This window comes from Mesoplodon densirostris, chromosome X, assembly GCF_025265405.1.
Source record: "Mesoplodon densirostris isolate mMesDen1 chromosome X, mMesDen1 primary haplotype, whole genome shotgun sequence".
NCBI classification, from domain to species: Eukaryota; Metazoa; Chordata; class Mammalia; order Artiodactyla; family Ziphiidae; genus Mesoplodon; species Mesoplodon densirostris.
In genome coordinates, this window is record NC_082681.1 from 106734835 (window position 1) to 106748787 (window position 13953).

The window sequence follows — 13953 nt, forward strand, 5'->3', positions numbered from 1 at the left end:
CTAGGGACCTAACTACACTGTGCTCCAATACCCATCACCGCCTCACCCATGCTCAGTAGTGTCTCCACAAAGTTAGAACAGTGTTCACAAACCCAGTGGAAACTGAAAAATAGGTTTTTAGCTGAGAAATAACCCACGGCCTTCAGGCCATGGGAGAGCCTGTGAAAGCTCCCTCCTAAACAGTGAGAGGCCTTGGATGCCTTGCACCTCTTCTCTCTCCATTGTGAACCTCCTAAATATCATCTTATTCCCTCAGTTCCACTGGCTGCCACATCCCTGGATTTTACTTCTTGGTCTGGCACTTTTAGGGTTGAAAATCTGTTTATGTGGTCTACCTGGCTTCTCCCCAGGATGCAGGTTCATATATTAATCCTTTATCTGCATTCCTTGCATGGCCCATGAACAAGTAATGCTCCAGCGCAGGGCCAGAACCTGCCCTGCTCTTTCATGAGGGAGAAAGGGGTATATGTACCGGCTTTAGCTTAGCTCTTTTAACTGCATATTCACATCATTTTTGTGATGCAAAAAACAACTAACCTGGATGAAGCTGAGTGCAAATATTGGTCCAACTGCAATATCAAAACAATAAAGTTAATACTAAAGCTATAAAGAATTTTTCTAGGATATGTACCTCTAAGTGAAATTATTGCATGAACCAAAAGCAAGAAAATAACTTTAAATTAAATGCGGAAATTATAATTCTTTTTTGTACATATCAGAATTTCTCTAAATCTGTAGCTTTTTACATTTGGAAATAAATGGATATTAAATAAATGTATTTCTTGCCTTGAAAAGACTACTAGATCATTTTATATTCAATCTAACAATTTTTCCTAAAATGGGGTTTAATGTTTATGACCTTTTTCAATAGGTTGGGATGTAAACAAGGTCATTTCTCTTTTATTTTTCAAATTGATTGCTTAAAACCTCACATGTTCTTACTAGCAGTATGTCCAATTTTTCCTCTTTGAGTGCTTTAGCTTGCATTAACCAAGGAAAAGAGAATTTACTTGGTCAATTCTTCTTCCAGAATCTATGCACACAGAGGGCTAGAGAGTCTGGTTCTAATACCATGGTGTTGTCATATGGAGTCACAGCTGGACTTTGGTTCTCTGAGGTCTGATGGTTCCTTGTCCACTGCTGAGGTGAGGCCTTTGGTGGTTTGGATCCTTTGTGGGACAAAGGAGTATCCTGGTCTAGGGTTCTAACTTTATCATTCTGTGTGTATGTATGTGTGTACACATGTGTATGTATTTTTAATGTTGCACTCACATTCTCAGCCCTTGTTCTTCCAAGTAAAATGGTATCTCCTCATAAAGGTGCACCTATTTATGAATCTAGTGATACAGGTCCAAGACATTTCCTTTGAATAAGACTCTTTATTAGAAGTCTCCTAACATCTTTCATAAATAAATGCTTATCTGGGTTTTGTTTTTGTTTTTATTTTAAGTAAAAAGAGAACTTAGACACTTAGGACTTATTCCAGAGTTGGACTGCAGCTAGATTTTTGTCTAATTATTTCAAACTTTTCACCATTGCTTCTCCCACAGTTAAGTTGACAATTACTAAAATATGGGCAAGCACCATAAACAGGTATCATAACAAATAAATAATTCCTAGTAAACACTCATCTCCACAGTGAGTGGGGCTACAATAGATTAGCCTAGTAGCCCTGAGTCTTGAGTATGCCCTGGGCATCAGTTGGCCTGCTTTACCCAGACAGTGGAGAGTGTTAGTTAATTTGGTTAGTTAGTTGGTTTTATAGAAATAGGTTTCTTACATGAGATCATGATACATTAAAATGACATACAGGAAATTCCCTGGTGTTCCAGTGGTTAGGACTCAGTGCTTTCACAGCCGAGGGCCAGGGCTCGATCCCTGGTCAGAGAACAAGATCCCACAAGCTGTGCAGGGTGTGACCAAAAAAAAAAAAAAAAAAAAAAGACATATAAAGTATGACAGTACAAAAGATATCTGAACTAGGACATACTGTGTCCCTATATAATATCTTTCACTTAAGATGACATCACTCATCCCTGGTTAACACAGTAGTCTTACAAATTTTTGGTCTGTATTAGTATTCAGATCATGCTTTGCACAAAGTGACCTTGGTGTGTGTTTTTTATAAATACTGCTTAGTCTGAAAGACTAAATTTCAAGGTGGAGAAAAAGGCAACTAGCAATGCCAGAGGAAGAAAAAGGGTGGGGCGGGGTGGGGGGTGTCAGTCCTGAGTCAAAGACTACTAGCAGGAATAGAACAAAAGGCAATTAGCAGTGCTTGTCAACTCTTGTTCCTTCAGTATAACATAGCTTTAGACCTCCTTGTAAAAAAACATTAGTTGGGAATAATGCAGCGATCTTAATGTTCTATCAATTTCAAATGACAGAAGAGAAAAATTTCAGCTTTACTACTTAACTGCATGGCCTTAGGTAAGTAACTCAAACTTTACGCAACTCAGTTACCTCACCTGAAAAGCGGCACTGGCACCTTCCTCTTTGTGTGGCTGTATTCATTTAAGAAATTTAAAAAGCATGGGTAAAACACCTAGAAAATGCTAGAAGTTGATAGGTGCTCAAAAGTTATAATCAATAATAATATTAATAAAATGATGTGCAATGAAATCTGATTTGGAGCTACTTAAATTTCTCACACACTAGGTAATTAATACTCATGTGTCACAACTTTTAAGTTTCTGACAGTCCTTGACCAGTCATCTGAGTGATGCCCAAAGTATTTTCTCTCTTTCCCAACCTTCTAGGCAAACTTGACAGCACATCATAACAGGGTCTTATAATGGAACTCTCCTTCCCTCAAATTTAAATGAGATACCAAATAGAAAAGATATTGACATGCCAGAGTGAAGATGACAGAGACTCCCTCTTCCAACTACTGAATTTACAAAGAAAATAGTAGGATCAGTTCCATCTCTTGAACCCCTCAGCCTGACCAGCAGCATAAAAATAGACCTAGAATAGAAGCAGCACCCCTTTATAAAAGAGTGGCTTTATACGTCCAAACTACAAAGAATTAATGCTAAATGAAGTTTGGAGCTTTGATTAATATATTGCAGCTGTACATTCTTTTTTTTAGGCCGCACTGTGCTGCATGCAGGATCTTAGTTCCCCAACCAGGGATCAAACCCATGCCCCGTGCACTGGGAGTCTTAACCACTGGATTGCCAGGGAAGTCCCACAGCTGGACATTCTAATCGCTGAATCAAGATTATATTTGGCACCTAAATTGACATGGGACTTGCTATTACATGAAAGTGAACAGACACCTATGAGCTCTGTAAGAGTTTTCAACAAAGAGTGGAGGAAGATTACTCTGCACTAAAAATGTTTAAAGGGATGTTGGAGGAAAGAAAAAAATTGTTGCCTTTTATTCCTTCCAATGTTTTTATAGTGGTAAAATACACATAACATAAAATTTACCATTTTAACCATTTATAAGCGTATGGTTCAGTGGAATTCAATTCATTCATAATGATCTGCTACCATCACCACTATCAATCTCCAGAACTCTTGTAAAACTGAAACTCTAAATTCATTAAACAGTAACTCCCCATGCCACCCTTCCTCCCAGCCCCTGGCAACCACTATTCTACTTTCTGTAAGTTGCCTTTTGAATCATATTTTTTTCAGACAGACTTAAATTGTGGAATCATTTTTAACTCTTCACTCTTTAGTATCACATACCTTGGTTGTTTCCAAACAGGCTTTGCAGGTTTTTCTATATAATGCTTTTCCAAACTTTTTCTTCTTATGGAGTCGTTGTCAAATAAATTATTGAAAGTATAGTCAACTCTAACTAAATCTAGAGAAATTTCTCTATTTCTGATCTCTTTCCATTTAAAGCACCATTAATGATTACCACCAACACTATCCTCGTTTATGTACACAATTTACTATCTTAACATTTGTTCTGATACTACCCAGAAGGGATGATGGGAAGGCAAGAAACCCCTTACAAGACCAAACATTGTAGCATTAGCGGATATGATGAGAAACTTGGACATAGTTGGAAAACCATTTGAAAGAGTGAAGGGAAAATGGAGTGGTGAAAAAGCCGCTTCAATAGTAAAGAAGTCTGGCTGAGAGCAGGGATCAAAGACAGAGTGAACATTTTGCACTACAGATTCAGCAATCCTATGTCTGGATTTTGCAGGGCACTCTTGATTTTTAATATTTTGCCTTGTTGTTCCTTTATAACACTTAGTTGGTCAGACCTTGTGTCCTAAATTTGGGTTTGATGACATGTTGATTGGCATGGATCTGGCTTGGTAATGGCAAAACCAGCCCCATATTCAGTAAAACAGCAGTAGGAATATTATCCCAAAATATGCAGACAGTTTTCAGTTTAGGGAAATTGCTCACACCCAAGTGAAATTTGACTGTAATTCAGGGAAAGAAGGTTCTACATATTTCCTGGGGAGAGACAAGGATATTCACCAGTATTTGATGTCATACAAATAATTGAGTATGGGCTGTGTGTGCTGTGTTGTGCGGTGTGTGTGTGTGTGTGTGTGTGTTTCAGACAATTTGATTTACTGCTTATTTAAAAAAAAAAAGCCAGAATGTGGATCATGTGAGAGACTAAATATGACAACAGCAGAAAAAGAAATAAAAAGAGAGAAGATTTTTTAAATGGGAAAAGGTAAATCATATACACATATTTTAGAAATGCCTTTTGATTGTTTTAACCACTCTCTCTGTTTTTCTCACTGGACTTAGGGAAAGGGAGTAAACACCAAAAAACATCGGGAAAACACCATGAGTTTAAAAGAATATGATAAATGAAAGTAGAATTAAGAAGCATGGCATAACTGAAGGGATTTTGCAGCAAGTCTATCAATATTTAAAATTACACCCTTTAAAATAATTTCTATTTTAGTTTTGCTGACTCCAAAGAACAACTTTAATATATTTACTTTTTCTTACATTATTTGATCCTGTACTCAGACACTTGCGCAAAGAATGAAAACCAGATTTGAGTTTTCTCCTAAAAAGAAGCCTGTTTCTAAGAGAGAAATGTACTCCAGGAAAGGCCTGAGAAACAGCAGCACACACTAATTCAGTCAATGAAAAAATATGTTAAAAAAGATTAAAAAACCCAAAGCACAAAAAACACACACAAAATATGTGCTCTCCCTCCTGGACACACATGAAGTATTAAAATGTATGACCAAAGAAATGTCCAGAGATTGATATGAAAGTGACAGTGAATTGGTAAAAAGGTTCAAAACATGTTGAGAAAAATTGCAAAAGATATTGAATAGAATATATTAGAAAAATGTACTTCTCTGAATGTGTTTAAGAATCTGCTTTATCTGTCTTGCTTTATCAAAATTGGTGATATCTTGTCAAGAAATAATAAAGGGTTATCAGAAATCACAGCTTCACTTAGTTCACTGTAGGGTGATGGTGTCAAAACATAGAATGGTGGCGTCAATCACCCCAATTCTATGCCAACTATGAAAAATTGGTCCCTACAAGGGTTACTAGCCTGTCCTTCAGTCTTAATTGTCAACTCTAATAATCAATAATTTTTATTTATCTTCTATTTTTTCTCCTGACCTGCCAACTATTCATATATAATTGAGCTTTTATAATTTTTAAACTAAATTTCATTTGTCTTTCACTTTAGTTTTCTCTTCATCATAATGAAAAATCCTGTATCCATTCACTCATGTGAGTGAATCACATCATGTCCCCTGGATAAACTTTCCCACATGACATCTTTAGCTTACTCTCGCCTCCACAGGCAGCTTATGTTCGCAACACTGTTCACTGGCACACCAATTTTGTATGTCAATTCATCAATTAAGAATACTATATGTGAGTTTCCCAAATCTAATAGCTGGGTTGGCTAAAGATAAGGAATTTAAAAAGAGTCTGGAGATCAAATGTCAAAGTGGCCTGAGTTTGAAACCACAACAATACAGCTTTATCCTCTTACTTTACCTACACATATCATTTCCAGACCTGTGACTCTCTGTATTTGACGATCTTTATCAGTGTCCTGCTGTACTTTGTTCTACGATGCTCTTTCAGACGACTAGGCTAATTGAACGTTTGCCTTTTACTTCTTGGTCCTTAGTAGTTTATTTATGTACTGTGAAGATGCAATAAATGTCTCAAAGTGAATTCAGAAAAAGCCAGGGGTCACTCTAAGTGTTCCTCAGTCTTGAAAGTTGCTTTTTAATGTGCACTTGAAGAAGCATCATCATTTGTCTTCATCAGTCAGTTAACACAACCTCAGACTCTTGGGACTACAATGAGAATGACAGCTCTCACAAGCAGGTGAAAAAACAACAAAAAAAGGTGGTTTAGAACTATTGAATCAAGAAAACCCTGATGGACGCGGAGATCACCTTCCTCCCCACAGATACACCAGAAATACAGCTACACGTGGAAAAACTCCTACAGAACACCTACTGAACGCTAGCAGAAGACCTCAGACCTCTCAAAAGGCAAGAAACTCCCCACGTACCTGGGTAGGGCAAAACGGAGAGATTCCCGCACAGAGGATGGGTGCCAACTGGCACTCACCAGCCCGAGAGGCTTGTCTGCTCACGCGCCAGGGCGGGCGGTGCTGGGAGCTGAGGCTCGGGCTTCAGCCGGAGCGCAGGGAGAGGACTGGGGCTGGCGGCGTGAACACAGCCTGAAGGGGCTAATGCGCCACAGCTAGCCGGGAGGGAGTCCAGGAAAAAGTCTGGACCTGCCGAAGAGGCAAGAGACTTTTTCTTCCCTCTTTGTTTCCTGGTGCGCGAGGAGAGGGGATTAAGAGCGCTGCTTAAAGGAGCTCCAGAGACGGCCGCGAGCCGCGGCTGAAAGCACGGACCCCAGAGATGGGCGTGGGACCCTGGGGCTGCTGCCGCCGCCAAGAGGCCTGCGTGCGAGAGCAGGTCACTGTCCACGCCCCCCTTCTGGGGAGCCTGTGCAGCCCGTCACTGCCGGGGTCCCGGGTTCCAGGGACGGCTTCCCTGGGAGAACGAACGGCACGCCTAGGGCTGGTGCAACGTCACGCCGTCCTCTGCCGCCGCAGGCTCGCCCCGCACTACATGCCCCTCCCTCCCTCCCGGCCTGAGTGAGCCAGAGTACCCGAAGCGGCTGCTCCTTTAACCCTGTCCTGTCTGAGCGAAGAACAGATGCCCTCCGGCGACCTACACAGAGAGGCGGGGCCAAATGCAAAGCTGAGTGCTGGGAGCTGTGAGAACAAAGAAGAGAAAGGGAAATCTCTCCCAACAGCCTCAGAAGCAGTGGATTAAATCTCCACAATCAACTTGATGTACCCTGCATCTGTGGAATACATGAATAGACAATGAATCATCCCAAATTGAGGAGCCAGGAGTCAGAGCTGTGCCTCTGAGGTGGGAGAGCCAACTTCAGGACACTGGTCCACAAGAGACCTCCCAGCTCCACATAATATCAAACGGCGAAAATCTTCCAGAGATCTCCATCTCAACACCAGCACCCAGCTTCACTCAACGACCAGCAAGCTACAGTGCTGGACACCCTATGCCAAACAACTAGCAAGATAGGAACACTACGCCACCCATTAGCAGAGAGGCTGCCTAAAATCATAAAAAGTCCACAGACACCCCAAAACACACCACCAGACGTGGACCTGCTCACCAGAAAGACAAGATCCAGCCTCATCCACCAGAACACAGGCACTAGTCCCGTCCACCAGGAAGCCTACACAACCCACTAAACCAACCTTAGCCACTGGAGACAGACACCAAAAACAATGGGAACTACGAACCTGCATCCTGCAAAAAGCAGACCCCAAACACGGCAAGATAAGCAAAATGAGAAGACAGAAAAACACACAGTAGGTGAAGGAGCAAGATAAAAACCCACCACACCTAACAAATGAAGAGGAAATAGGCAGTCTACCTGAAAAAGAATTCAGAATAATGATAGTAAAGATGATTCAAAATCTTGGAAATAGAATAGACAAAATGCAAGAAACAGTTAACAAGGACCTAGAAGAACTAAAGATGAATCAAGCATCGATTAAAAACACAATAAATGAAATGAAAAATACTCTAGATGGGATCAATAGCAGAATAACTGAGGCAGAAGAACGGATAAGTGATGTGGAAGATAAAATAGCGGAAATAACTAATGCAGAGCGGAAGAAAGAAAAAAGAATGAAAAGAACTGAGGACAGTCTCAGAGACCTTTGGGACAACATTAAATGCAGCAACATTCGAATTATAGGGGTTCCAGAAGAAGAAGAGAAAAAGAAAGGAACTGAGAAAATATTTGAAGAGATTATAGTTGAAAACATCCCTGATATGGGAAAGGAAATAGTCAGTCAAGTCCAGGAGGCACAGAGAGTCCCATACAGGATAAATCCAAGGAGAAATACGCCAAGACACATATTAATCAAACTGTCAAAAATTAAATACAAAGAAAACATATTAAAAGCAGCAAGGGAAAAACAACAAATAACACACAAGGGAATCCCCATAAGGTTAACAGCTGATCTTTCAGCAGAAACTCTGCAAGCCAGAAGGGACTGGCAGGACATATTTAAAGTGATGAAGGAGAAAAACCTGCAACCAAGATTACTCTACCCAGCAAGGATCTCATTCAGATCTGATGGAGAAATTAAAACGTTTACAGACAAGCAAAAGCTGAGAGAGTTCAGCACCACCAAACCAGCTTTAAAAAAAATGCTAAAGGAACTTCTCTAGGCAAGAAACACAACAGAAGGAAAAGACCTACAACAACGAACCCAAAACAATTAAGAAAATGGGAATAGGAACATACATATCGATAATTACCTTAAATGTAGATGGACTAAATGCTCCCACCAAAAGACACAGACTGGCTGAATGGATACAAAAACAAGACCCATATATATGCTGTCTACAAGAGACCCACTTCAGACCTAGAGACACATACAGACTGAAAGTAAGGGGATGGAAAAAGATATTCCATGCAAATGGAAACCAAAAGAAAGCTGGAGTAGCAATTCTCATATCAGACAAAATAGACTTTAAAATAAAGACTACTAGAAGAGACAAAGAAGGACACTACATAATGATCAAGGGATCGATCCAAGAAGAAGATATAACAATTGTAAATATTTATGCACCCAACATAGGAGCACCTCAATACATAAGGCAAATACTAACAGCCATAAAAGGGAAATTGACAGTAACACATTCATAGTAGGGGACTTTAACACCCCACTTTCACCAATGGACAGATCACCCAAAATGAAAATAAATAAGGAAACACAAGCTTTAAATGATACATTAAACAAGATGGACTTAATTGATATTTATAGGACATTCCATCCAAAAACAACAGAATACACATTTTTCTCAAGTGCTCATGGAACATTCTCCAGGATAGATCATATCTTGGGTCACAAATCAAGCCTTGGTAAATTTAAGAAAATTGAAATTGTATCCAGTATCTTTTACAACCACAACACTATGAGACTAGATATCAATTACAGGAAAAGAGCTGTAAAAAATACAAACACATGGAGGTTAAACAATACACTACTTAATAATGAAGTGATCACTAAAGAAATCAAAGAGGAAATTAAAAAATACCGAGAAACAAATGACAGTGGAGACATGACGACCCAAAACCTATGGGATGCAGCAAAAGCAGTTCTAAGAGGGAAGTTTATAGCAATACAATTCTACCTTAAGAATAAGGAAACATCTCGAGTAAACAACCTGACCCTGCACCTAAAGCAATTAGAGAAAGAAGAACAAAAACATCCCAAAGTTAGCAAAAGGAAAGAAATCATAAAAATCAGATCAGATATAAATGAAAAAGAAATGAAGGAAACAATAGCAAAGATCAATCAAACTAAAAGCTGGTTCTTTGAGAAGATAAACAAAATTGATAAACCATTAGCCAGATTCATCAAGAAAAAAGGGAGAAGACTCAAATCAATAGAATTAGAAATGAAAAAGGAGAAGTAACAACTGACACTGCAGAAATACAAAAGATCATGAGAGATTACTACAAGCAACTCTATGCCAATGAAATGGACAACCTGGAAGAAATGGACAAATTCTTAGAAATGCACAACCTTCTGAGACTGAACCAGGAAGAAATAGAAAATATGAACAGACCAATCACAAGCACTGAAATTGAAACTGTGATAAAAAATCTTCCAACAAACAAAAGCCCAGGACCAGATGGCTTCACAGGCGAATTCTATCAAACATTTAGAGAAGAGCTAACACCTATCCTTCTGAAACTCTTCCAAAATATAGCAGAGGGAGGAACACTCCCAAACTCATTCTAGGAGGCCACCATCACCTTGATACCAAAACCAGGCAAGGATGTCACAAAGAAAGAAAACTACAGGCCAATATCACTGATGAACATAGATGCAAAAATCCTCAACAAAATACTAGCAAACAGAATCCAGCAGCACATTAAAAGGATCATACACCATGATCAAGTGGGGTTTATTCCAGGAATGCAAGGATTCTTCAATATATGCAAATCAATCAACGTGATACACCATATTAACAAACTGAAGGAGAAAAACCATATGATCATCTCAATAGATGCAGAGAAAGTTTTCGACAAAATTCAACACCCATTTATGATAAAAACCCTGCAGAAAGTAGGCATAGAGGGAACTTTCCTCAACATAATAAAGGCCATATATGACAAACCCACAGCCAACATCATCCTCAATGGTGAAAAACTGAAACCATTTCCACTAAGATCAGGAACAAGGCAAGGCTGCCCACTCTCACCACTCTTATTCAACCTAGTTTTGGAAGTTTTAGCCACAGCAACCAGAGAAGAAAAGGAAATAAAAGGAATCCAAATTGGAAAAGAAGAAGTAAAGCTGTCACTGTTTGCAGATGACATGATACTATACATAGAGAATCCTAAAGATGCTACCAGAAAGCTACTAGAGCTAATCAATGAATTTGGTAAAGTAGCAGGATACAAAATTAATGCAGAGAAATCTCTGGCATTCCTATACACTAATGATGAAAAATCTGAAAGTGAAATCAAGAAAACATTCCCATTTACCATTGCAACAAAAAGAATAAGATATCTAGGAATAAACCTACCTAAGGAGACAAAAGACCTGCATGCAGAAAATTATAAGACACTGATGAACGAAATTAAAGATGATACAAATAGATGGAGAGATATACCATGTTCCTGGATTGGAAGAATCAACATTGTGAAAATGACTCTACTACCCAAAGCAATCTACAGATTCAATGCAATCCCTATCAAACTACCACTGGCATTTTTCACAGAACTAGAACAAAAAATTTCACAATTTGTATGGAAACACAAAAGACCCCAAATAGCCAAAGCAACCTTGAGAGCAAAAAATGGAGCTGGAGGAATCAGGCTCCATGACTTCAGATTATATTACAAAGCTATAGTAATCAAGACAGTATGGTACTGGCACAAAAACAGAAAGATAGATCAATGGAACAGGATAGAAAGCCCAGAGATAAACTCACGCACATATGGTCACCTTATCTTTGATAAAGGAGGCAGGAATGTACAGTGGAGAAAGGACAGTCTCTTCAATAAGCGGTGCTGGGAAAACTGGACAGGGACATGTAAAAGTATGAGATTCGATCACTCTCTAACACCATACACAAAAATAAGCTCAAAATAGATTAAAGACCTAAATGTAAGGCCAGACACTATCAAACTCTTAGAGGAAAACATAGGCAGAACACTCTATGACATAAATCACAGCAAGATCCTTTTTGACCCACCTCCTAGTGAAATGGAAATAAAGACAAAAATAAACACATGGGACCTAATGAAACTTCAAAGCTTTTGCACAGCAAAGGAAACCATAAACAAGACCAAAAGACTACCCTTAGAATGGGAGAAAATATTTGCAAGTGAAGCAACTGACAAAGGATTAATCTCCAAAATTTACAGGCAGCTCATGCAGCTCAATAGCAAAAAAACAAACAACCCAATCCAAAAATGGGCAGAAGACCTAAATAGACATTTCTCCAAAGAAGATATACAGATTGCCAACAAACACATGAAAGGATGCTCAACATCTTTTATCATTAGAGAAATGCAAATCCAAACTACAATGAGATATCATCTCACACCAGTCAGAATGGCCATCATCAAAAAATCTAGAAACAATAAATGCTGGAGAGGGTGTGCAGAAAAGGGAACACTCTTGCACTGCTGGTGGGAATGTGAATTGGTACAGCCACTATGGAGAACAGTATGGAGGTTCCTTAAAAAACTACAAATAGAACTACCATACGACCCAGCAATCCCACTACTGGGCATATACCCTGAGAAAACCATAATTCAAAAAGAGTCATGTACCAAAATGTTCATTGCAGCTCTACTTACAATAGCCCAGAGATGGAAACAACCTAAGTGTCCATCATCGGATGAATGGATAAAGAAGATGTGGCACATATATACAATGGAATATTACTCAGCCATAAAGAGAAACAAAACTGAGCTATTTGTAATGAGGTGGATGGACCTAGAGTCTGTCATACAGAGTGAAGTAAGTCAGAAAGAGAAAGACAAATACTGTATGCTGACACATATATATGGAATTTAAGAAAAAAGATGTCATGAAGAACATAGGGGTAAGACAGGAATAAAGACACAGACGTACTAGAGAATGGAGTTGAGGATATGGGGAGGGGGAAGGGTAAGCTGTGACAAAGTGAAAGAGCGGCATGGACATATATACACTACCAAACGTAAGGTAGATAGCTCTTGGGAAGCAGCTGCATAGCACAGGGAGATCAGCTCGGTGCTTTGTGACCGCCTGGAGGGGTGGGATAGGGAGGGTGGGAGGGAGATGCAAGAGGGAGGGGACATGGGAACATATGTATATGTATAACTGGTTCATTTTGTTATAAAGCAGAAACTAACCCACCATTGTCAAGCAATTATACTCCAATAAAGATGTAAATAAATAAATAAATAAATAAAGAAAGAAAGAAAAGAAAACCCTGATGACCCTTATGGAGTAATCATTGCCAGTGGGATCAAAATCAGTGACAATTAAAGCCTGCTGAGAAATGGACATGAAAGAAACTCCATTCTCCTGGTCACCACATAATGCATTGAAGAGTAAGGAAGAAAATGGTGATTTTTAAAAATTCTCTTAGCAGCTGCTTTCACGCAGCTACCTGCAGTAGAGGTTGAGCCCTGAGAGACCTGAGAAGATGATGTAGATCAGGCGCTTCCCAAACTGTAATTTGTACACTGATCTCTATGGATCCCACTAAACTACAGATTCTGATTCAGTTAGTCCAGGGAGAGGTCAGGAATCTGCATTTCTAGCAAATTCTCAGGTGACTCCAGTACTGCTGGCATCTGTGGACCACAGTTCGAGTGCCAAGGATTTAGAGCCATAGGAATGAGCAGATGGAGAGAGAAGGAAGGGATGGAACTGACAGTGAGAGACGAGAGGACAGATGCGGGTTCTGATGAGACAAGCAAGACATGGAAGGCTTTCTTCTTTACAGTGTAGCACCCTTTCCTCATGACTCCTTAAGTCATTAGAAAAGTTTCATAAATTCAAAACTATATGGTGCTACTTGATGGGTTTTTCCTGGAAATTTGGTGAGGGCTGACATTTGCACCTAGGTTGGTTAGGGGTAGAATTGAGCATTTCACTAGATGCAGAACCAGATACAGAGAAGAACAGAAGCAGCAAGGATTTGGGAAAGGATTTTGGATTCTGAAGGATCATGAAATTATAGAGTTAAACAAAGTTTACCTAAATCTCCTAGGGACCAGAAGGCCTTAGCTGACACCTGGCTTATGATAATATAATAATTATGATTAGTGCTTACCATATGCCAGACATTACACATTATATAGATTACCTCATCAATCCTCACAACTCGATGACATAGGTATCACCCTATTTTATAAAGAAGAGATCTGACGTTAATGGCAAGCCCAAATCCATAT